The 24,602-nt window shown below is 43.1% G+C and overlaps 1 long non-coding RNA gene across 2 annotated transcripts; it reads right to left on the bottom strand.

Moving 5' to 3' along the window:
- Positions 1-443: 443 nt before the first annotated feature.
- LOC147578986 (uncharacterized) lies at positions 444-5,877 on the bottom strand. Of its 2 annotated transcripts, none has more exons than XR_015253105.1 (3): positions 5,746-5,877; positions 3,197-3,342; positions 444-1,529 (listed from the first exon to the last, which is right to left on the bottom strand). It is a non-coding gene; the product is annotated as an uncharacterized LOC147578986 (long non-coding RNA). The 2 variants fall into 2 exon arrangements; XR_015253106.1 differs by having other exon boundaries at positions 3,197-3,363; positions 5,746-5,862.
- Between the last annotated feature and the right edge of the window lie 18,725 nt (positions 5,878-24,602).

Consider the following 24,602-nt stretch of genomic DNA (forward strand, 5'->3'; position numbering starts at 1 on the left):
TTTCTGGAGGTCCTAATTTGCCTTTTATTTGTCTTAACTTGGGTCAGAAGGTAGCCCAATGTCTAGCCTCTTATATAAGTCTACAATAATCTACAAACTATAATCATGATTCTAGTCCTTTCTCTATGGTGGTCCATATTCCAGCTCAAAATGCCTTCTTTCTTTCTACCATAAGAAAAAAAAAAATGCTTCTGTAACTATTGATTTTCTTCTTCTTCTTTGCTTAGCAGCAATATTTACATATATCTGGGCTTTCCTTATCTTGTCTTTTCTCACTTATATATCTGGAAATACCTTAATATGTTATCACGAATTTGAAATTTGGTTCTCAACTCAGAAGAGACTGATATTTTGAAAAAAATTCTAAAACATGCTTTTTTAAACATACCACTTTACTGAGTTACAATTGGTATATAATAAACTGTACACATTTTGAACGCATAATTGAAAACCTACTTTTGAATAATAAACCTCAACTCATTTCCCACAGAAGCCCTGATTTAGGTACCAACCTATCTTTCTCGTTGTCTTCAAAGCTAAGCTTGTCAAGGGCACTGTTTGAACTCACTTTCCTTAATTACTCATCTTCCAGTAAAGTCCATTCTTTGTCCCTCCCAGTCATGCTTCCGTCCTCATTCCCCAAGTAAAATCGCCGTGGCAGTGTTCATCTGCCAAATCCAGTGGATATTTTCTGGTCTTTTCTTTGGATTCTTTGTGACATTTGCCACCATTGACCATTGTCTATCATTTTGAAAAAGTCAACTTTCTTGGCACCCACAGAGACGAACTCTTTAGGTTCCTCTCCTACCACTGACCTGGTTCCTTCTCAGTCTCCTTCTACCTGCCCTCAGCTGGTGGCAGCACCATGGCTGTGCCCTTCACTGCTTATCTTCTCCATCTCTAGTCAACCCAAGTGAGCTTGTGCACTCAGTTTCCGACTCATCCTGAACATATGTTGGCGAATCACAAGTAGGCAATTTCAGTTTAGATTTCTCTTCTGATGTCAGATCCATAAAAATAAACTGCCCAATAGACATTTCTACCTGCATCTACTATAAGCAGGTAAAGCTTAATATCTTAGAAATGCACTTCATTATCATTCTTTCGCAAACCTTCTCTTCCTTCTCTATCCCTTGGCCTACGACATAGGCCTTCCCTGTGGGAAATTTATTCTCTTGGCTGGTGACACAAGATACAAGTGCATGAAATAATCACAAACAAGCTTGTGTTGTTAATGTCAGCTTGCTATAATAAAGCAGCGAAAGACTCAGTGGTGCTATATGACCATTAGGGAAGAGAGCCTTAGCGAACAAAGTCCTGGTGATGGGGGAATGCTGATAAGTGCAAAGAATACTCACGAAGGTGAGAATGTCAAAGTCAGGAAGGGAAGGTTTATCAGGGAAGATTTTGGAGAGCCAGTGCAACTTTATTCCTTCATTTATTCCACAGATGCTTGTTGAGGCTTTTCCATGGGTCGAGAAGTCAGGTTCTGGTCTCAGTGGTCTACTTGCTCCCATGGGGCTGATATTCTACCAAGAAGAATGAGACAGTGAACATGGAAGACATTAACAAAAATACAATTTTGGATAGAGATAAATACTACAGAGAAGTTAATGGGCTGTAACGAACTAGAAAGTGATAGAAAGGTGAAGGGATTCCTTTAGGCATGATGACAAAGGAAACCTCAGAAATGTGACATTGGAGCTTTTTGCTGAATTAGTGAGTGTATCTTTCCTTCTTTCTAAGCTCTGAAAAGAAAAAAGGTTTAAGGACCAAATTGAACCATTAGAAGAATCCACAGAGTGGGTGTGAGGCACTGAGTTTATTAGAATCCCACCAACAAATGTGGAACAATTGTGTCTTTGTTCTACTTTCTTTGACCTCTAAGGTAAGACGCAGACTTACTGGACTTTTCTTTCTCACCCAGATATTGTGCTTGTGCTTGCAAGGTGGAGAAAATAGAAAAGTTCTGAGTGAGGAGACCCTCTCTGTAGTGTCTGAAGTGAAAAATCCTTACCAATGAGAAAACTTTGGTCTCCTATTTGTCGTAACGTTATCCAAATCTTAGTTTCTCCAACATATGAGAGAAAAATATAACAGAACTGTTTTGCAAGCGGCATCCTGAATGTTTATTCAGGGAATTGAATTCAGCATGCTGGTTTCTGGGGAAATAGCAATAACTAAGACAGATTCACATAAAGGTCATATCTTCTAGTAAGAGGAGAAAGACAGGAAAGAAGTAAACAGATCAAAATATAATGTCAGAAAGTGATAAATACTATAGATACATAAAATAAAGGGGAAGAAGGTTAAGTGATGGAGTAAGAGCAATTTTAGGAGGTATCTCCTGGGAAGTGATATTTGAGGGAGACCTGAAAGATGGGAAAGTACCAGCCATACAAGGGGGGCGGTGGTCAGGAGGGGCAGCGAGTCAGTTGGCTGGGAGTCTGGTTCATTCGGCAGACAATTTCTCACTTCAATACTTTGCTATCTACACCACACTCTTTCTACAAATATGACATTAGACCAGAAAGGGAAGTTCATTTGGCCTACAGACTTCTTATATTAAGAAGAATTACATTAATTTTCCCCCTAAAGTTGTCTCATCATTTTTAATGAACTGATGTCCTCAAAAAGTGCACACTCCATTCTTCTGTAGGAAATAAGATTTATAAAGAGTTGGTGCACTGCATATTTAGTTTTGCTCTAGCAGCAGGAGGAGGATAAAGGGGACTAAATACGAAACTGACCTTTTATGGTCTTGTTGACTTTAAATTCAGTGATATAAGATGTCAAAAAATGGAGGATCCTGGGTGGCTCAGTCAGTTAAGCATCTGACTCTTGATCTCCACTCAGGTCACGATCTCAGGGTTCGTGAGGCCGAACCCTGCATCCGACTCTGTGCTGACAGTGTGGAGCCTGCTTGGGATTCTTTCTCTGCCCCTTCCCTGCTCATGCTCAGTTTCTCTCTCTCTCTCCCTCTCTCTCTCAAAATAAATGAATACAATAATGAAAAAAAGATGTAAGAACCTGAATGCGCACTAAGCATTGTTACAGGGGAGGAAGGAGAATGCCATTCCTCAAAGTTTCATTTCCTAAGCTCATGTCTCTTTGCTCTGCCCTTGGAAAGCCCACAACTCCCCTTGAGGGTTTTAGTTTTTTTCACATGGAAAAAGGAGAAAGAATTAAGACTCACCACCACTGAAGAGAAACCAGCAGTCATTGGTGTGCTTGATTTTCATTGTTTTTGCTTTCTGTTTGAAGATGCTCGCTCTTGGCGAGCACATAACGCTGACCTGGGAAATTTCTGCTTGAGGTTTTCAAATGATCCAGATGAGCTGGCTGACAAGACAGAATCCTTGTCTTTAAAGAGCATTTTAAGAAGATGATAGGATTTGAAGTCAGAGCCTGAGAGCTGAGTCCTGTCACACATTATATTTGCTTTCGGCGAGTCACAGAACTCATGTTTTGGAATACCGAGGACCCAATGACTATGGTGTTTGGAAGTCACAAAACACTTTGAAAACATTAGTTATTGGCCATTATTATGCGGATAATCGTTTGTTCGTTTTAAATCGTCTTCACAGACTTCTCTCTCTAGGGATTCATTTTCCCCAACAAATTTACTCATTTCAGTTTCCCCATACCATCCTTGTCTGGAAGGAGTGTGTTCAAATTACTTAGTTCAGTGCAAAGGTCTAATTTGAAAAATAAAAGGAAATTACATATCAGAAGAGGTCAACAAGACACGGGAGACATGATCTTCATCTAACGCAGGCTGAGAAAAGAGCCCAGGAGGGGGATTTGAGTCAAGAGTTAAAGGAACGGATTTAAGTCAAGAGTTAAAGGGTATGAAGGATGAGCTCCGTCGTGGAGAACCAGAGAGAGACGCCGTGCTGACGTGGCGGCATAGAGAGTGCTCAGTTATACGCTCGGAGGTAAAACAGGCCGAGAAGAGCCCCGGCCTGGAAGTAAGCCAGCCCCCTGCGTAGGGGCAGGCATGGGCCAGAGTGGGCAGGAAGTCCAGAGTAGCACGTATGCTCTGTGTCTCATGAGCATGGCAGCAGCTAACATGTGATTTTCCAGTACAGCTGTCAGCATCAGAAGGCTGAGAGCAGGAAGGAAGAGCAAGTCCCCACAGGCCTAGTGACGGGGGCACAGGAGTGAGTGATAATAGCAGCTTCTGGCCGCCAGGCAGCAGCTGATCAGGACCAGAGAATCTGGCCTGGGTAGGGTAGCAGGATCTCAGGAAGCTTTCTCACCATCACCCCTCCCCTCCCCGTCCCACCCCCCTACACACACACACACACACACACACACACACACACAGCCCCCCAGTGTCTCTTCGACTGAAAGTAGAACTATCTATCGAGCACAGCCTCTGGAGTCAGAAGGCCTGGATTTGACTCCTGGTTCCATCATCTATCGGCTGTGTGAACTTGGGCAAATTTCCCAAAACCTCTGCAACACGGTCTACGGGCTGTGCCGGGATCCCCAGGGGCGCTGTGAGGAGTGTGAGATCACGTGTGGTGGGCTGTGTAGCACAGAGCCTGGCACATAATACATGCTCAATGGATCCGATGAACGAAAATGAAACCGGCGCTGGAGGCAAAGCTGGGTTCACATTAGGAGATTCAAGATGGTCTTGCATGGAGATGTACTTGAGTCCCGAAGCCTGGAGCAGTGGCAAGGATTAGCTAGTGCTACATCTCAGAGGGCCGGCTGAGTTACCTTTATGTCTCCCCTGCCCGACTCAAGGCGCTTCTATAGATTGACACGGGGGGGGGGGGGGGGGCCCTTCAAGTGAGGGTCAGGGGGAGGGAGGCACCTGTCTGGGAACCTGACAGGGGCATGTATGCAGCAGGACAAAGGCACACACACAGTCAGGTGGGGAAGCCAGGTAACAAGGGCTGAGGGAGGAGGGGGTCACTAGGAGGAGAAATCAGTGATCCAGCCGGCAGGTCCCCCTGTAAAGTTCCAGAAAGCGGGAGGTTGGCGAGAAAGATAAGTAAGACGGAGTGAGAAGCCTTCAGGAGAGGGGAGACTCGAGGAAACTGTTGATTTAGGGATACACGGCGGAAGTGAGAAAGAAATTAAATAAGTAAGAGAGAGCGTGACTGGTGGGACATGTTTACGGAAGAGAGAAAAGGAGACGGATCACGTGGTTAAGTTGGAGTCACTTTTGGAATGAAGACATTCCTCTCCCAAACAAGGAGGGTGAAGATGTAGAAAAATAGTGAGATGGAACAGAGAGAAGGTGAGGGGCCCTTTACCCAGTGGCCGCAATGTGGGGCAAGAAGAAAAAGTCATCTGGCGGGGAGGGCGGGGGATGGGAGGCAGAGGCTTAAGTAAATGGTGTCAAATAGTTACCGCGGGGGAATTTGGTAGGGAGCCAACTGGGGTTGAATCAGTCCGCCGGCGTGATTTTGGTGCTTCTGGAATGCACCTGCCCAGGCGGGCTTGGATGGAAACTGAAAGTCGCCTATGCGGATGGCCTGAAATAGCAAGCCCAAGCTCATCCCGCCCTGCTGCTGCTAACACAGACTGCTGCACCCACCAACCCCACTTCCTACCGCAGATTCGCCCCTTCTCGTCCTCTCCAGACAGCAGGCGCTGCTCAATCAGAGGTCGCCCAGGCAACCGGAGTAAATGCTGCCCCTTCTCACTTCTCATTCTTACTGCCATCCCCAGAGAAGCAATATCCTCTTTCTCCTTGAAATGCTCTCCCTCTCCTTCTCCCCCTACCTTTTGCACGACAGGTTCCTTCCCATTTTGCAGGTCTCCTTTTAAAAGTCATCAGCTCAGAGACGGCTTTCCTGAAACTCTAACAGATGGTTCTTTCCTATACTGTGTTCTTATAGAATTCCCCTCTTCCACTGCTGTAACATTAAAAAAAAGAAGGAAGAGATCTGTTGGCTTTTAAAAAAAAAAAAAAAAAATGTTTATTTATTTTGAGAGAAAGAACATCAGCGAGTGAGGGGGAGGGGGAGAGAGAGAGAGGGAGAGAGAGAGAGGAGGGAGGATCCCAAGTAGGCTGGGCACCATCAGCACAGAGCCTGATGCGGGGCTCAAACTCGCGAACCATGAGATCCTGACCTGAGCTGAGATCAAGAGTCAGATGCTTAACCGACTGAACCACCCAGCCACCCCAGGAAAAGACCTGTTGCTTTGCTCATTTTCTGGGTCCCCAACTAGCCTGTAAGTTTCCTGAGGCCAGAGATCCAGCATTTAACACATAAATATGTGTAGAATGAAAGAATGGACAAATGAATGGATTAACTTTGTATCACCCCTTTCCCCTCCCACTTCTTCTTGCCACTTTGTATCCTTACCCCTGACTGACAGTGGCAAAAGGACCAATCGCCACATCAGAGGTCCCAGTGTCATCTTCCCACTGTCAGTTCCATCAGCCTCGGGATCCCTTCCTCTGTCAGGCCCCTCTGGTCCCCTGGGCTGTCCTATGAAGGCATACCGTCCAGTTCTGTCCTTCCTTTTGAGAGCCTTCCTTTCACTAACACATCTATTACTCTAGATGCAGACATTTCTTGTAACTTCAAATACTTGCAAGAATACACTCTCCAGCTTCCCGACAAACACAAGCATGAGACATAACGAGGGCCGAAGAGATAACCTGATCTAGAGGCAGCCCTGAAAACTGCAGCCACGATGTGCAAGCTGGGAAGCAGACTGAGCCCTAGTGGCCATAACGGTGAGCATGAGACATACTGCGAGCAGGTAGGTCAGGTAGCAGAGAATGGGCACTACTCAGGAGTCAGACGGTGGTTTTCTGCAACTATTTCTCTCAGCCTCAGAGTAAGCTGATAGGAAAGACTCCCGGAGAAGCAACTGCTTAGGAGTGTAGCCTCTGGAGTCAACTGCATAGAGGCAAATGCCAGAGTCGCCTCTGACTAGCAGGGTGACCTTAGTCAAGCCACCACATCTCTCTGTCGGTCAGTTTTCGTAGCTGTGAACAGGTGACAGCCATTGTGCTTAAACCATAGGGTGTTTGTAGATGTTAAGGACTTAGTGCATCAGGCACTTAGATCTGTGCCCGGCACGTCGTAAGTGCTCATAAGTCAGCTTTTAGCCGTGGACGAGAGTCCAGTCATAAGCAGAGGGCCTCCAGGTATGGTGCCCGTGGGACAGGTACCTGGGCTCCATGCATCAGAACCAAAAAGAGTGCCTCACACCCTGAGTTTCTGGTCTGCAGCCCTGGGTAAGGCCCAGAACATATGCATGTGCTCCGGGCTGAGGTTCCCACCGACCTTCCTGTGAGTTCTCTGCTCACATGATAAGCTTCCATTGTTCTTCACCAGGGTTGGGCCCTTCCTGGACCCCGAGTCCCGCTGGCTGCCTAGGTCTCCTCCTTGATCAAGCCCATATGTGTAAGGATCACACATGAGCCTCCCACAGATTCTGCCACGGGAAGAAGGGATGGGGGCACCGAGGTTCTAGTTACCCTACTGAGGAGAAGTTAAAGATCATCTTTCCTGCCATTTTAATCTTTCCCACATCGCTCTGCTTGCACTCCTTTGTGTAATTATGAAATCAGAGATTAGGGTGATTATGGAACTCTGCAGTCAGCCCACACCTACGTTTCCAGAATTTTTTTCTGTGACCATCGTACTAGCACCTTAAATGCTTTCAAAACTTCTCTATCTGCCATCCCCCAAGCATATTTGAGAAAAACTGTGGAGTCTTTCTCTTCTGAACTTTGGCTGCTGCTTTTCCTTTTCCTCTGCCCTCACATGGCCCATAGTGAGAGCTCAGCCACGTCTGGAGCTCCGTTGCAGGGTGACAGGAGTCCCCCACGGACATGCCGTTGGTTTCTGAAATGAGTGATAGACCCTTTCTCTGAAGTCCTAGACGTTTCGGTTTAAAGCATCATTTGTCAAATATGCCTACCAAACACTTAGGGAATTTTGGTGAAACGCATATGGGTCTGGAAGTTCTTGGTGGGGCCCGAGACTCTGCTGATGCTGAGGGTCCTTGTGCCCATTGATGACACTTTCTAATTGTGTCCTAAAAGTGTTACCTGTGCTGTTTCTCCCACTGTATTTTGAGCTAGTTGAGGGTGGCATCGGTACCTTTATACATCTTTATATCCTCCTAGGTGCCTGGGCCATTGTCTCATTGTTAGTGCACAGTAAATATCTGTAGAATTCATGGCAAGTGCTTAAAAGCTCTACTTTGTGTCAGACTGGGCTTAGATAGCCAAAGCTGCCCTTCTCCCTTACTTTTCCTTTATTGGTATATCCCGTGTCACTTCTACTAAAACATGTAACCTCAATCCTGGGCCCAGTCTGTCACTAGAAAGAATCTCCTTGATGTTAAATGCTGACGATTTTGAAGTATTACCTACCTCATGAATATCTGACAGAAAAAAAGATCTCCTGAGAGGTCAATGTTTAACATAGATGATACAACATCATCTATGCGATGTTTCTCGTGTTGCTCTAGGTAATGAATTTCATAGCCTCTTGCTGAGCAACAGCTCTCCTGGGTATATCTGAACCATGGGAGAAACTTTCCTACCACAGAATGTTATTAAGAACTTACAGGGGCGCCTGGGTGGCTCAGTCGGTTGAGTGTCCGACTTCAGCTCGGGTCACGATCTCGCGGTTCGTGAGTTCAAGCCCCGTGTCGGGCTCTGGGCTGATGGCCCAGAACCTGGAGCCTGCTTCCGATTCTGTGTCTCCCTCTCTCTCTGTTCCTCCCCCGTTCATGCTCTGTCTCTCTCTGTCTCAAAAATAAATAAACGTTAAAAAAAAAAAAAAAAAAAAAAGAACTTCCAGAAACTGGAGATCTTTAATTATATACCAGAGTTGGATAGACACTCACAGTTCTTCTTCTACCTGTGCTTCTGGATAACCACTCACCTACCTGGTTACCTGGGGTGGGTTTTTGTGGTTCAGGCTTCACAACTTGCTGCTGTCCTGGCTCTCTGGTGAGCGGGCTGGTGGTAGTTCTCTCCATGGTCCCACACGGCGTCACAGGGTATGCTCAGTCTTGGAAGACGGAAAATAAAGAAACAAACAAAACATGTCTAATCCTTCCCAGTGGAATTTCTGCCTCTGTTCCACCTATGCTTCTCCTGGGGGGGGGGGGGGGGCTCGTGCTGCCTTGGCTTCAGTTGCTGCTTTTAAGAATTGATAGGCCTTGTGGTACCTGTGTGGCTCAGTTGGTTGGGCGTCTGACTTTGGCTCAGGTCATGATCTCGCGGTTCATGAGTTCGAGCCCCGCATCGGGCTCTGTGCTGACAGCGCAGAACCTGGAGCCTGCTTTGGATTCTGTGTCTCCCTCCCTCTCTGCCCCTCCTCACTCATACTCTGTCTCTTAATAATAAATAAACATTAAAAATTTTTTTTGAAAGAATTGATGGACCTTGTAATCAATGCATAGCCTCCTTCCTTGTAATCAATGCATCTTGTAATCAATGCATCTCCCTCCACTCATGGCTCAATGTCCACAGATTCAGACGCTGCAGGGAAGAGAGGGAGAAATCAGTTCGTTTCAGACAAGAAGTCACTTACTTTCACTTTTTTTACCATCTGAACTATGGCTTGCTGGAGAGAACTTCTGGCCCCCCCTTGGGGCCTCCTTCATCCAAATGTCCCTTTGCCCATGTCAGCCCTCCAGCCTAATGTCCCCTCTGTGGCACATACCTCTGTGACAGCAATGACATAAAGAACTGAGCTCTCATAATGGGATTCCAGGGCCTTTAGCACTTAAGCAGTAGGACATATTTGAGCAGAGGGGGTCTTCCTAGGCCCCTGACCCCATTCCACGTAGTGAGTCATTCCCTGTGCCTATGCCTAAGTTGTGCCCTGGCCAGAGGGGGGCATCTCATTGAATGGATCGTTACTTTGGGATCTGCTTTGTCCTAGTAGCCTCATGTTGACACAACAAAGTTTCTGAATGTGGCTCTTTCTCAGGCTACAAACAGCCTCCCGCCTTGAACAACTGATGTATAGAACTGCATGTGATGTAGTGTGTAGGGCAGTTTGCCAATGGAATATCACGGATTGAGACAAAGAGGCTTTCAGAGCCCTCTTCTTTAGAGATTCCTTGCCTATTACCTCAATCCTCCAGTGTCAACCTTAGTTTTTATTCTGGCCACATTAGTAATCATTTGCCCTCACACAAAACACAGGCGTCTTTGTGCATCAACATCACACCTTATTCTCTTCTGTGGGAGAGGGTGAGGCTGTCATTCACTCATTTAAAAAGAACATGTTCAGGGTGTGGCCAAAGGCTCATCTGAAACCCTAGAAATTGTAGGTAGAGAGTATTTCACAGCATGTTTGGGGAAGGCCACCGGGGGGAATTATTAATAGTCTTGAGCAATAACAATCATGTAGGCTGTTTCAGAAATTAACTTAATGTGAAAATAGAGGCCATCTGACTTGCTTAAATGTCCAGAAAAGGAGCATATGGGCCCAAATTTGGCTTCAATTTCCCTTTGAAGTTAATGGGTGTGGCAGGCGCTTATCTAATCATGACATGTGGACCAATGTTTTGCACATTCAGGACTTTGTAATGAGATGCGGTGTTTATTTATGTTCCATACGTCTCCCTACAGACTGTAAAAATACCCTTTGCAACCCTGTCTAATCGTTGCCAGTGCTGACAGTCAAAGCTAGTGACAGAAGGTAGGTTTATGGGGCAGTAACACTGCCCAGTTGGCATGAAAGATCTATTCCCAGAAAAAAAGGTTTAAGCAATCATGTGGACTTCAGTCTGAATAAGGGAGCTTCAGTGGCCTGGTGATTCCAAAGTAATGATCTTTTGGTCAGGTTGGTAGTGAAATAGGAATGTGGGAGAGGTGGGGAAGGTTGTAGTTGATGGTTGTTAAATATGGAGAACATGAGTCTCATCTCTTTCAAGGTCACGCTTAAATCCCAAAGTCTGTCTGGTGTTTCCACCAAAATGCTCACTGGTCACTCCCTGAATTAGTTTCTATTTACTAAACATTTACTAAATACTCACTAAATTCTAGGGGCTGGGGGAGCCTCAGGGAGTCAAAGAGAAAAAGATGTGGGGCCTAAATTTAGGAGTTCTGTGTCTTATTCTGAATCCCTACAGGACAGTTTGTGTAGAGTGTGATTCCCAAACCCGCTACTCATTGGAATCACCACTGTAGCTTCTAAAATACTGATGCCTAGATCTTTCCCCAGATATATCAAGTCCGAATCTCTGGGACTAAGGTCCCCAGACCTATGTATTTAACGAGTTCTTGAAGACAATTCTTATGCAGGTCAGCTTTGCAAAAGTCTGCAGATCTGAGTCTGGGGACCACTCACCGACACTGCTTTCTTCACACATGGCAATGTATTAATTGTTTTATGTGTCAAGCTTATACATACAGCTTGATTGAAAATTACTTGAAGGACTGCTTCTTATATTCTCAAAACAAATCACAGTTTTGTGTGCAAACCTTTGATAAATCAGTGTTTTTAAAACCTTGAGTGCCTATTAGAATTTTTTGGAGAGCTTTTAAAAAATGCTGATACTAGGACCTCACTCCATACCAACTAAATCAGAAATTCTAGACACTGACTCCTGAGCACTGATATAACCAAAAAACCCCCACCAAATTATATATATTATATATATAATATATATAATTATATATATATAATTATATATATTATATATATAATATATATAATTATATATATATAATTATATATATTATATATATATTTATATGAATATAAATATAAATATGTAAATATATATATATATACATATATATATATATATATATATATAAAATTCTCCAATTGATTCTAATATGAATCCAGAGTTGAGACCCATTGGAATAAACATTTGCTGTTCATGAGAATAAACTTGCGAAATTAGTTTCTTCCTGGAACCAGCATGCAGCTTTTGATAATTCCTTACATTTGTGTGGTTATTTTCAGCTTTCAAAGTGCTTTCATCTGTCTACCTAAAATGTTGTGAACCCCTGGAAGAGACCTTAGAGATGGTCTATGCCAGAGGTCAGCTAACATTTCTACAAAGAGCTAGATAGTAAATATTTTAGGCTTTATGAACCTTATGTCAAAACTACTCTGCAGCTATGGAATGAAAGCAGCCATAGGGAATATGTAAATGAATGGGTATGGGTGTGTTCTAATGAACGTTATTTACCAAACAGGTTGGAGCTGGACTTGGCCCTCAGGATGTTATTTACTAACCCCTGGTCTACCCAATGTTCTAATTTTACAGATGAGGAAACCGAGCTCCAGTTGGTGATGTGTGGGCTTAGATCTCATGGCTAGCAAAAGGCAAAAGTGGGCCTGAAGGTTAGGTGTTTGGACTTAAAAAAACCAAAACAAACCCAAACAAAGACCCATAATCAGCGAATAGTATTTTTTTAAATTAAAGCATTTAAAAAAAGTTTTTCTCCTCCTTGTCCTCTGTGTCTGACTGGCTTGTGTCCTGGTGGCTGTGTCCATGTTTATCACTGTACCCAGAATGCAGGCACCTAGAGACTAGAGGCGGAACTTGTCCAGTGATGTCCCTGGGGCCCTGGGCAAAGTAGTGCCCAGTCCATGTAAGTGAACTGAGTGTATCAGAGCCGTGAATTTGGAGCTCTGTCTCAGGTGTTTATTTCAAGGCAACCTAACCCCGGCTGGCTCATTGACTTCCTTAACTATCTTATGTTAATATCTAGCTTACTAGGCTGTGCTTGTGCTCTTTGTAACTTCAAATAATGTTTACATAATGACAGAAAACGTTTTGGGGCTGTGGCAGTAGATAAAGCAAAGGTCAGAAGTCTAATTATTTTGAAAAAGTTGACCTTTGTGTTTTGCCAAAAAACTGTAAGAAATCAATTTTTTTAAATTTATTTTTGAGAGAGAGAGAGAGAGAGAGCGAGCGAGCTGAGGAGGGGCAGAGAGAGAGGAAGACACAAAATCCGAAGCAGGCTCTAGGCTCTGAGGTGTCAGCACAGAGCCCGACATGGGACTCGAACTCATGAACTGTGAGATCATGACCTGAGCTGAAGTCGGACACTCAACCGACTGAGCCACCCAGGCACCCCAGAAATCAGTTTGACCATCATTCTCTCCAAAATTGTTTCCTGCTCACTTTTTCCTCAGTCCAGGCATGTAGGACATATACAATATGTTTCTCTCCTATGTTACATCCAGAAACCTTTCTCTCTGCACCCCCTCCCCACCCTCCCCCCCCCCCCCCCCCATTGTTGTGCAGTCTCTCCAGTTTGACCTTGGAAGAGACTGTTTACAGTTGGGTGAACCTGGGACTCTCCTTTCTTGATACAAGCTCAGCAAATGGGCAGGAAAAACCTGCAGAACCTGTTCAGCAATTTCAGACTATAAGCAAGCAATCCAAAGGGAATAGGGGGTGGGTATTACTTTATGAAAGCAATTAAAGCCTTCTCTCCCTAAGTTGTCCACACACCAGGCTGAGCAGCAGCCTGAGAAAGTTGCTCATTTACCAGGCAGGTTTTCTGGTTCGCATGCAAACGATGCCATCCTGCTTGTAAAGTGCAACATGCTGTTATCCCGTGTCTCTTGCCTTATCAAAACATGTTTTTCACACACATAATGTCTTAGTGTGGAAAAGGTGCAAAACAGAATGTTATGGCCTTGCAAGGGACAAAAAAATTTTTTTAAATTTTTTTAAGCTTTATTTATTTTTGAGAGAGAGAGAGAGAGAGAGAATGAGTGGGGGAGGAACAGACAGAGGGGGACACAGAATCCGAAGCAGGCTTCAGGCTCCTAGCTGTCAGCAGAGTCCAACATGGGGCTCGAACTCACAAACGGCGAGATCACGGCCTGAACTGAGCCCAACTGACTGAGCCACCCAGGCGCCCAACAAGGGAAAAAAATTTTAAAGATGATTTATTCTGGGGAAGAGGGAGTTGAATGCTTCGGAAATAAATGAGGAGGAAAATTTAGCCAACACATACAAAGTATGGCTCTAAAGTCATAGAATGTTTGTGTCCATTGTATAGAAGCACATTATTTGAGTTAAAATGTTTGTACCACCATCCGTAACTTGGGAGATAGAAAAAAAAAAAGGAAAAGAAAAGAAAAGACAACATGATTCCTGTCCTCTACTAGCTGACAATTATTTGAGGAGAAAGAACAATAAATGTGTGGGTAACTGAACGAATGCATAGCATACGCATTTAAAAAAATGACAAAGATCTCAGATGAATAGAACAGACCAGTTTTAAATGGATTCAGAGAAGAATATGGCTGAGAGAGGGTAGTGTTTGATTCAGTCTTGAAAGACAGATTTGGAGGGTAAGACGTGCCAACCTAGAGGCTAAACCAACAGAGACAGAAGTAAAGCAAGCAATCTGGCTTGGGTAGTGCATTTTCCTGGGGCATGGAGTTGCCTTGGTTGTAGAGAAGGGGGAAGTGGCTTGTGGAAAACCAAATCATGTCACAGGAACATCTGTGGGCTTGGATTCAAACCCCAGCTCTGCCACTCTCATGACTTGGGGAAAGTAGCTTACTCTTTCAGTTTCCTCGTCTGTAAAATTGGATACTATGAGTATCCATTTCATCAGTTATTTTGAGGACTAAATGAGATAATCCATGTTAAACTCTGTGCATGCTTAACATACAATAAGCAGCCAATAATAATAGTTATAAATTATGGCAGATCTTGAAGGTCAAAGGGAGTCATAATTTCCCAGACTCATATTTATCTTTTAAAGGCATTTGCTTGGGACCTAAAAATCACTTCTTTTCACTCTTAACCCTAATTTAAGTAAGGGTGTCTCCATCATGGAAAGCTGCTCTCTGAGATCACGGCAAGATGCTCTGAGACTAAACATTAGACTGGCCATTATGAACCAGGACTTAGGAGTTCTTCTTCATTTTTTTTTTGACCTAATATTTTAATGAAAAAAGTTAAAAGGATTTTAAACAGAAAGGAACTCAGAAGAGAATCCATGAGACTTAAAGAATAATCATTGCTTACCACCGAGAATTTGATTTCAGAGGACCTCATTCATGATACATAAATATATATGAGCAATTATTAGGCTGAATATATAGACTAGCTCTTGTCCTTCTTTTATGAAGATAATAGAAGAGAAGTTAAATTCAAGTGATATTAATTTATAAAAATTAAAAATTAAAATTAATTTAATTGATTAAATACATGATACAAATAATTTTTTTTAGTCAAAATGATATTACAAGTATGTATTTATTGGCATGGTTATGTTTTAATACTAAACTGTTTATCAAGTAGCCACTAAGAAATAATTTCTTCTCTGAATAATTTCCTTTTATTAATTTCTTAATAATGTAAATTTCCAATTTTAGGTGGGATACCAAGCTTTCAAAATATGGTTTTCTTACAAGCTTTTATTTAAATTCCATACAGTGTAATATTAGTTTCAGGAGGATATAGTGATTCATCACTTACATATAACACCCAGTGTTCATCATAATGAGTGCCCTCGTTAGTACCCATCACCCATGTAGCCCATCCCCTCCCTTTATCAAACCTCAGTGTGTTCTCTGTAGTTAAGAGTCTATCTTGGTTTGCCTCTCTCTCTCTGTCTCTCTTTCTCTCTCTCCCCACCCCCATGTTCATCTGTTTTGTTTCTTAAATTCCATATATGAGTGAAATCTTACAGCATTGTCTTTCTCTGACTGACTTATTTTGCTTTGCATAATACTTTATAACTCCATTCAAGTCATTGCAAATGGCAAGATTTTATTCTTTTTTATGGGCAAGCAATATTCAATTCTCTCTCTCTCTCTCTCCACACACACACACACACACACACACACACACACACACACACACACACATCATATATATACCACAATTGCTTTATCCATTCAACAGTCAAAGGGCATTTAAGTTCTTTCCGTAATTTGGCCATTGTTGATAACGCTGCTATAAATATCAGGATGATTCCCTTAGAATCCGTATTTTTGTATCCTTTGGGTAAATACCTAGTAGTGCAATTACTGGATTGGAGGGTAGTTCTATTTTTAGCTTTTTGAGTAACCTCCATACTGTTTTCCAATTGGCTGTACCAGTTTGCATTCCCACCAGCAGTGCAAGAGGGTTTCCCTTTCTCTGTATCCTAGCCAACATCTCTTGTTTCCTGTGTTATTTTAGCCATTTTGACAGGTGTGAGGTGATATGTCATTGTAGTTTTGACTTGTATTTCCCTGATGATGAGTGATGTTGAGCATCTTTTCATGTGTCTATGGACGTCTGTATGTTTTTTCTGCAAAAATGTCTGTTGTCTTCTGCCCATTTCTTTACTAGATTATTTGTTTTTTTGGTGTTGAGTTTTATAAGTTCTTTATATATTTTGGATACTAATTCTTTATCAGATATGTCATTTGCAAATATCTTCTCCCATTCTGAAGGCTGCCTTTTAGTTTTGTTGGTGGTTTCCTTTACTGTGCAGAATTTATCTTGATGAAAGGACTTGAGAATTCTAATCTGAGTGATATAACTGACGCATTCTCTGTGCCTTTGATGATCTAGCCTGTCCATCTATAAAATGGCCTTTGATGCTGATACAAGGAGAGAATCAATATCTCCCTATCACCATCTTTCCACTCTCTGAAAGGTATAAAATTCTAAGTAAGAGTAATGTATCTCTTTGTATGTATGCCTTATTGAATGTGTGCTGAGCCTCAACTAAAAATTTTAAAAGGGAAAAATAAATAAATTAGGGTAGGAGTATTCCAAAGAACTCACAAGATGTCCCCTTAAAGAAAAGGTTTATATATGAGGAAACCGAAGTGCAGATGGCGGACATAACAAGCTCAAACTCACACGGAGCAGATCTCCTGATGTAAATTGGAGGGCTCCTTGTCCATCATATTAATTCTATTTGCTGATTTATAAAGGTTTTAGCCACTTTATCTTCCCAGTAATTAGGACCTCAGGACAGAGAATAACTCTTGTTCTTGGGTCCAGAAAGAAGTATGCCAAGTAAAGATTACACATGGAACTTTTGTTATGCAAAATGCTGCCCTTCATAAATACAGAGACCCCAGGGGCTGTGTTCCCCTCCCTGGGCCTGCCAATGTGTCTCAATTGCCGAGAGCGCCTCCCACCAGCCTACGGATATGGGCTGCTCCTTTGATAGGCCTGTCATCGCCGTTTGATGGCTATGACATACCATTTAGAAGAGGGGTTAATGTCTTTTTGTTGTTGATCCTTAACCTTCCCGGAGCCTGAGCCACTGAGGGGTCTGCTTTCATGCCATGTGTGCAGAAAGCTTTTGCTCGGCCTGAGCCAGTCCGCTGCTGGTTGCCAGGGCCAGCGTGCGCTCACTGCCACTGTGTTTCCCAGCGGCGCCAGTGGGGTCTTTTTCTTCACACGTGCACCCCTGGGGCAATTCTTCCAGGGCAGCGTTGTGTGTGTCCCTCTGCGGGGCCGCCCTGTTGGTGGCTGGGGGTTGTGTGCATCCAGCCCTCTCTCCCCTCGTGTCTGAGCTCTTCCGATCTGACTTCCAGGGCAGTTGCAGCTTGGCCGCTGCCCTGGGCGTCCTCTTGAGGCTTACCCTGTCCTGTGCTGTTTGCACAGCCTAGAAAAGTCCCTTGGGAAGCTTATCAGATGGTCTGATGAAAATAGCAGGAGTCTGTTTCCCATAGTCAAGTTGCCATTTTCATCATCGTCTTTGCTGCTGGGTTTCTCTTTCAAGAAAAATTGTAAGACAAACATACTCTTTCCCAAAGAAGTGTGGACTTTTATCGTGACGGTTCAAAGGAGCCTCCCTGTGTAAATACCTCCTTCCCACTCTCATGTGGCAACTTCTCTGTTTGCTTTGAACCTAGCTGGGTGAGGCCAGGTGGTTTTATCACCTCTCTTCTCACCCTTTGGTCTCCCTGGGTTTCTGATTCTCAGGCAGTGCGCTTGAGAATGGGTTGGGCCAGGTAATTTCTGAAGGTATCTGGACACCGGAAGACCCGGAATGGTCACAGTGACCACAGAGCAGTACATGATGTCTGAGAGAGACTGACCAGGCCTGAGGTCTGGGAAAATTTGACACAGTAATAACCGTTAGCAAATATTGAGCATTTATGGTTTGTCAGACCACAGAGGAGCAGTTTATAAGCATCATGTTACTGATGCTCACAACATTCCAAGAAATTGTTTCTTCTTCTTTGTTTTAAATATTTATTTATTTTTGAGAGAGAGAGAGAGAGAGAGAGAGAGAGAGAGAGAGAGAGAGAGAGGAGCGTGAGTGGGAGAGGGGCAGAGAGAGAGAGAGGGACAGAGGATCCAAAGTGGACTCCACGCTGACAGCACCGAGCCTGATGCGGGATCTGAACTCACAAACCATGAGATCATGACCTGAGCCGAAGTCGGATGCTCAACTGGCTGAGCCACCCAGGCGCCCCAGGAAAGTGTTTCTTCTATTATTCTCATTTAACGGATGAGAATATGGAGGCTCTGAAAGTCTAAGTGAGTTGCCTGAAACCGCATAGTTACTGTCAGAATCAAAATTTGATCTCCAGGGCTGTTGGACCGTGGTCCCATACCCTTCACCACTATGTTCTAATGATTTAGTTCTGGTGTGTGGAGACACTTGCCAGGCTTAGGGATAAACTGTATCTGTATATAAATAAAGCACCACTGAGGGTATGTCCTGCTCATGGGCACATTCCTTTCAAACTCCAAAGGCTAAGAGGTTATCCTCGTGACTTCGATAGGAAACAGAAGACAGGTTGTCAAGCTTCTTGGGTAATTCTAGGTATTTGGACACCTGTTCAGCTATTCTGGGATTCTGTGGTCGAGTAAGGGGAACATGGGGAGAGTGAGGACATTATTGCAAAAACCATTTCCTGAGGGCTCGACTTCAGGAAATGCTGGGGCATTAAAAATACCAGTTGTTAGGTCACAAAGGATTTGGGGGAACACAGGGGATATTCATACAAGATTGTGTGTGGGGGCGGTTCTGTATGAAATTTTTAGTAGGTTGAGCAGCATGGTCAAATTTTGAGAAGAGTGACATTTAAAATTTTCCATGGAAATGGTGAAACTTGACTCATGCATTTAGACACGGACTCACAAATAGCAGTTGGCCACCTACTAAGTGCAAGGCCTTGCCCTGGGTGCTTGGGGGTGATGTAAGAGGAATGAAGCATGGTCCTAGCCCATCAGTGAAGTCTTTATGAACCAGTGACAGTGAGACAGGCTGTTTCTCGAATTCCTTTTGTCTTTCACCTCGTGACACTTTGAGTAAAGGAGGATTCGTTCTTAAAGAAAAACATTTTGTATTCTTTTCTAGCATGAATAATTTCCAAAACACTCTGGTCTGGAAACTCCTGGGGCTTCTTCTCAGGAGGCTATAGCCGTCAGGAGGAAAGAATCAAGAGCCTAGCCTGGCTTATGTACCTCTGGTCACTGTAGAATGAGGCAGGGGAGAGAGAATAGAAAGTATTAATTGACTGCCTCACGTTCTGTACCTTTGAGGATTTTTTTTTTTTTGCTTTGTTTAATAGTTTAAAATTACGTTTTTATATAAAATTTGACACATGCTAGAATATACTAATATAATGATGACCCACGAAATCACCATGCAACCTAAAGACCAGAATATTATCCATCACTTGTATCTCCCTGTGTGTTCCTCCCGTGGCTCTAACCATCTAACCACCCCCTCCGGCCTCTTCTCCCAGAGGTAGCTCCTACCTTGGAATCTGTATTTACTAGATAAGAGTGTGGACATATCAAATCTGTCCATCTGTACGAGATGAGGGAAACAGAGACGAAGCTTAGTGTCCAGGGCTCACTTTGCTGCTGCCGATAGATTTGTGACTGTGTTTGTTTCCAGACAAGGACACCACTGACCCACAAATGAGGTCCCTCCTGGAGAGGCTGCATAGCACAGGGGTAGGAGTGTGGAACTAAAGTCTGGTAGATCTAGCTTCAACCCTCACCTCCATTGGCGTGAAGCCCCGATGTGACCTTAGGCAAGTCACTCAACCTCTTTGAACTTCAGTTTTCTCATCATTAAAATGGAGAAGAAGCAGGTAGTACCTGTATCTCCTGGTGGTGATAAGAATTAAAGGAATAAGTGCAGGGAAACTGTTTGGTATGTGGGTGGCACTCAATGCAAGACAGTCAAAGGGAAAACTAACTGTTTGAAATGCTGTACGGTGTCTTATCATTACTAGGGAAATATACAGATTATAAGTTTTGTAATCCATAGTATTTCTCCTTTTGCTTTTTACTTTCCCTTCTTATGGTCTTTCACTTTTCCCCACTGGGTCTTAGCACGGTTGTCAATATTATATACAGGTCATCAAAAGAAAAGTAACTAGAACAGTAGATATTTTAGGCAAGATGTGATATGGTGAAATCCTAGGTTAATAAATGCTAGTGGTGAGCAAAAGTAATGTAAATTAAATATAACCGTAAGGACTGATTTAATTCGCTCTCCGTTAGTTGTCCTGATTAACCCAATTCACGAATTTTTTCAAGTATGTTAATACAAGTAAAACATTTTTTTAAGTCTCCTTATTTTTTCCTTAGTAAGCAAAACTTTTCTTCCTCTTTGAAAAACTTTGCCCCTGAGTAACATATATATGTATAATGCGGACATGTAAGTATATACGTATGTATTTGTGTATTTACTAGGTTTTCAAGTTCCTTTTGCCAGACTTGACAAAGAAAGTGGTATTTGGCTGTGAACTGTTGCTCGTGAATTACCTACAAATAATTTTAGTTTGCTTTTTTTAAATTAACTGAGCTCTTTCATTCAATACAATATTCAGCAAACATTTATTGCATAATTATGAAAAAAGTGTATTTTCAAGGGTTAGAAATAAGTCATAAATGCCAGGAGACATAACACTCTAGTGGTTTTCAAGTTGGATTTTTTTTTTTTTTCAACGTTTATTTATTTTTTGGGACAGAGAGAGACAGAGCATGAACGGGGGAGGGGCAGAGAGAGAGGGAGACACAGAATCAGAAACAGGCTCCAGGCTCTGAGCCATCAGCCCAGAGCCTGACGCGGGGCTCGGACTCACGGACCGCGAGATCGTGACCTGGCTGAAGTCGAACGCTTAACCGACTGCGCCACCCAGGCGCCCCTCAAGTTGGATTTTAATCACAAAGTCAGTACATTTAAGAACTATCCATTTGAATACCCACTTATAATAGAAACATTACAAATTTAGGAAAAGAAAGATAGATTCTCTTAATAGATAAATAATGCACTCTGGATGGAAGTAAAATGTAGTAAATGCCGTGCATGCCAGGTACTTTACATCTGATGTCTCAGATATTCCTATGACCTTGAGAGGTAAGTGTTCATATCCATGTGTTATTGATGAAGAAACTGGGGTGCAGAGAAATTGAGGGATTTGTTCTGGGTTTCCAGCTAGTAAGAGACACCATCAATTCCAAGTAAATGTCAAATCTTGTTTCAATGTCCTTTCTCCTGTTAGAAACTTTCACTTTTAAATCAGTAAGAAATAAAAATGACCAGGGGCGCCTGGGGAGTCAGTCACTTAAGCATCCAACTCTTGGTTTCGGTTCAGGTCATGATCTCAAGGTTTGTGAGATTGAGCCTCATGTCAGGCTCTGTGCTGGCAGTGTGGAGCCTGCTTGGGATTCTCTTTCTCCCCCTCCCTCTCTCCCCCTCCCCCACTCACACTGTCTTTCTCTCAAAATAAGTAAATAAACTTAAAAAAGAAAGAAATAAAAACGACCGTTCTCATATGTGTTCAATATTGTTTTGGAAGTTCTGTTCACTGCAGGAAGATGTCAAAAAACTAGAAGAATTAATATTTGCAAACAAAATGAAAATGCCACTTTTAGATATTGTGATTGTATTCTTTTAACTAAAAAGAATAGTCTAAAAAAACTATAGGTGTCAATAAAGCAAAAAGATGAATGCAAAACAAATACAATATATTAATCACTAGGAGCTCTTTATCCCATGTCAGAATAATGACATGATATCTACATGATTTAAGAATAAGAAAGTTGCATGTCTTATTTAATATAATCATAAGCATAAAACTTTATTGAATATTAAAGATGATGCATAAAGAGGTATACTATTGTCCTTGAACATAATGATGAATCAGAAAGACTTCTATTCTTTCAATCAGTTTACATGTTGAGCATAACCCATCTCAAAAAAATCTCAATAGGACTTTTGACTTTAATGAGTATAATTTTTTTTTTAATTTTTAAAAATGTTTTTATTTATTTTTGAGACAAAGAGCATGAGCAGGGGAGGAGCAGAGAGAGAGGGAGACACAGAATCCAAAGCAGGCTCCAGGCTCTGAGCTGTCAGCACAGAGCCCGACGCAGGGCTCGAACTCACAGACTGTGAGATCATGACCTGAGCCGAAGTCGGTGGCCCAACCGACTGAGCCACCCAGGCGCCCCTAATGAGTATAATTTGTATGTGCACAAACAGATACTATTTATTCAGCACTTACTTTATGGCAGGCACTATTCCAAAGGCTTCACATACAGGAAATACCTCATATAATTGTCACAGAAAACAGAGGCCTGTTTTTATTACCCCCATTTTACAAATAGGGAAACTAAGGCCGGCAGAGTTTAAGTAACTTGCCCAAGTTCACATGATGACTAACAAATTGCTGAGCCATGGTTCAAATCTAGGCTGCCTGTCTCTGGTGACCATGTACTTAATACCACCATGCTCAACTAAGAACATTAACTAGTATTTTGCAAAATGAAACATTAAAGTAGAGCTAGGTCTTTCCTGAAAATGCATGTTTTCATTTTCATGAAAATGAAATGGATAAATGGAATAGCATAAATAAATAAACAGATAAATGGAACAGCATAGTTCAGAATGAAGCATACTGTGGGTAAGGATATAATGCATAACAAGACAGATCTCAAAAGAACAATGAAGAATTATTTAATACTCATTATTTAGGACACTTAACTACACTTTTTTGAAAAAAAAAGTCAATTCAATACCCCAATTTCATACCTCATCATCAAAATACGTTTTATTTATTTTTTATTAAAAATTTTTTAAATGTTTATTTATTTTTGTTTTAAAAATTTTTTTTTTCAACGTTTATTTATTTTTGGGACAGAGAGAGACAGAGCATGAATGGGGGAGGGGCAGAGAGAGAGGGAGACACAGAATCGGAAACAGGCTCCAGGCTCTGAGCCATCAGCCCAGAGCCGGACGCGGGGCTCGAGCTCACGGACCGCGAGATCGTGACCTGGCTGAAGTCGGATGCTTAACCGACTGCGCCACCCAGGCGCCCCTGTTTATTTATTTTTGAGAGAGGGAGAGAGACAGAGTGCGAACAGAGGAGAGGTAGAGAGAGAGGGAGACACAGAACCCAAAGCAGGCTCCAGGCTCTGAGCTGTCAGCACAGAGCCCGATGTAGGGCTTGAACCCGCCAACCGTGAGATCATGACCTGAGCCGAAGTCGGACGCTTAACCAACTAAGCCACCCTAGCGCCCCAAAATACATTTTAAATGGCTAACATGATAGATAATAGAAAACATGGGAGTAAATCTAAGTTATTGCCTGTCAGGTGTCTGGAGAAGCCATTATTTTATTTTTTTATTTATTTTTTCCTTTGAAGTGACAGAGGAAATCACAAAGGAAAAGACTGACAGATTTGGCTACATAAAGAATTGTAAACACATGTCCAGCAACAAGAGAAAAATAAGGTCAGCAGATGGGAGAGGATCACATCAAACATGACAACCAGAGCTATCGTCTGTGGTGAAAAACCTCAAAGGGGAAGTGAAAGCAGTAGACTGGTTCTTCTCCATGTGCGGGGCTGTGGGGGTTCAGGAGCACCAGCTTCCAGCGGGAGGAAGCGGGGCTGGTGTCGCGGGGACCCAGCTGGGAACTCCCCATGGCACATGGCGCATCCACAGGGACAGGGGGCTGACCTGATGCCTGCCTCAGTCTAGCAAGGCTCCGGGGAACCGGAATGGTCTGAGGGTAGGGCAGGATGTGGTCACCCAGGCATCTTGTCTCCTGGGAGTATCCTTAAGCCAGTGGGGAGAAAAGAAGGGAAAATAGAGGATACAGCACTGCATGTGCAAAGAACTGGGAGTCCTGGAAAATGACCTCAGTGATAAGGACAGAAATTAGTTCCCCAGACAAAGAGAAAGACGGGAATTGTGTCGCTCAAAGCCCTTCGGAGGGTGGAGGGTCTGCAAGCAGGTAAAACAGGATCCTGCGGCAGGTGGGATTTTCTTAGCTGTCAGTATATTTTTTATGGGGTGGTGACAGGGCAGTGATTGCTAAGGTTAATCAACCCAAGACTCAGGAGGCCACGTGGGAAGTTGGAGGGAAATAGAAGCTGCGATACATCTGATGAGGCTTCACATTAAGAACTCACGTGATACATGGAAAAAATGACACAAATGAGTAGTATGCAAGACTGCAGTGACCATCAGCCGAGAAGCACGGAGTGGTGACCGCCTTCACATGCAACCAAGAACGAGGGGCTGATGCGACACTGAAAAAGACTTTATGTCAGGGCGCCTGGCTGGCTCAGTTGGTTGAGCGTCCAACTCTTGATTTCAGCTCAGGTCCTGATCTCACAGTTTTGAGTTCGAGCCCTGCGTCCGGCTTTGCACTGACAGTGCAGAGCCT

Source organism: Puma concolor, chromosome B4, assembly GCF_028749965.1.
Source record: "Puma concolor isolate L17-30 chromosome B4, mPumCon1.1.hap2, whole genome shotgun sequence".
Classification (NCBI taxonomy): Eukaryota; Metazoa; Chordata; class Mammalia; order Carnivora; family Felidae; genus Puma; species Puma concolor.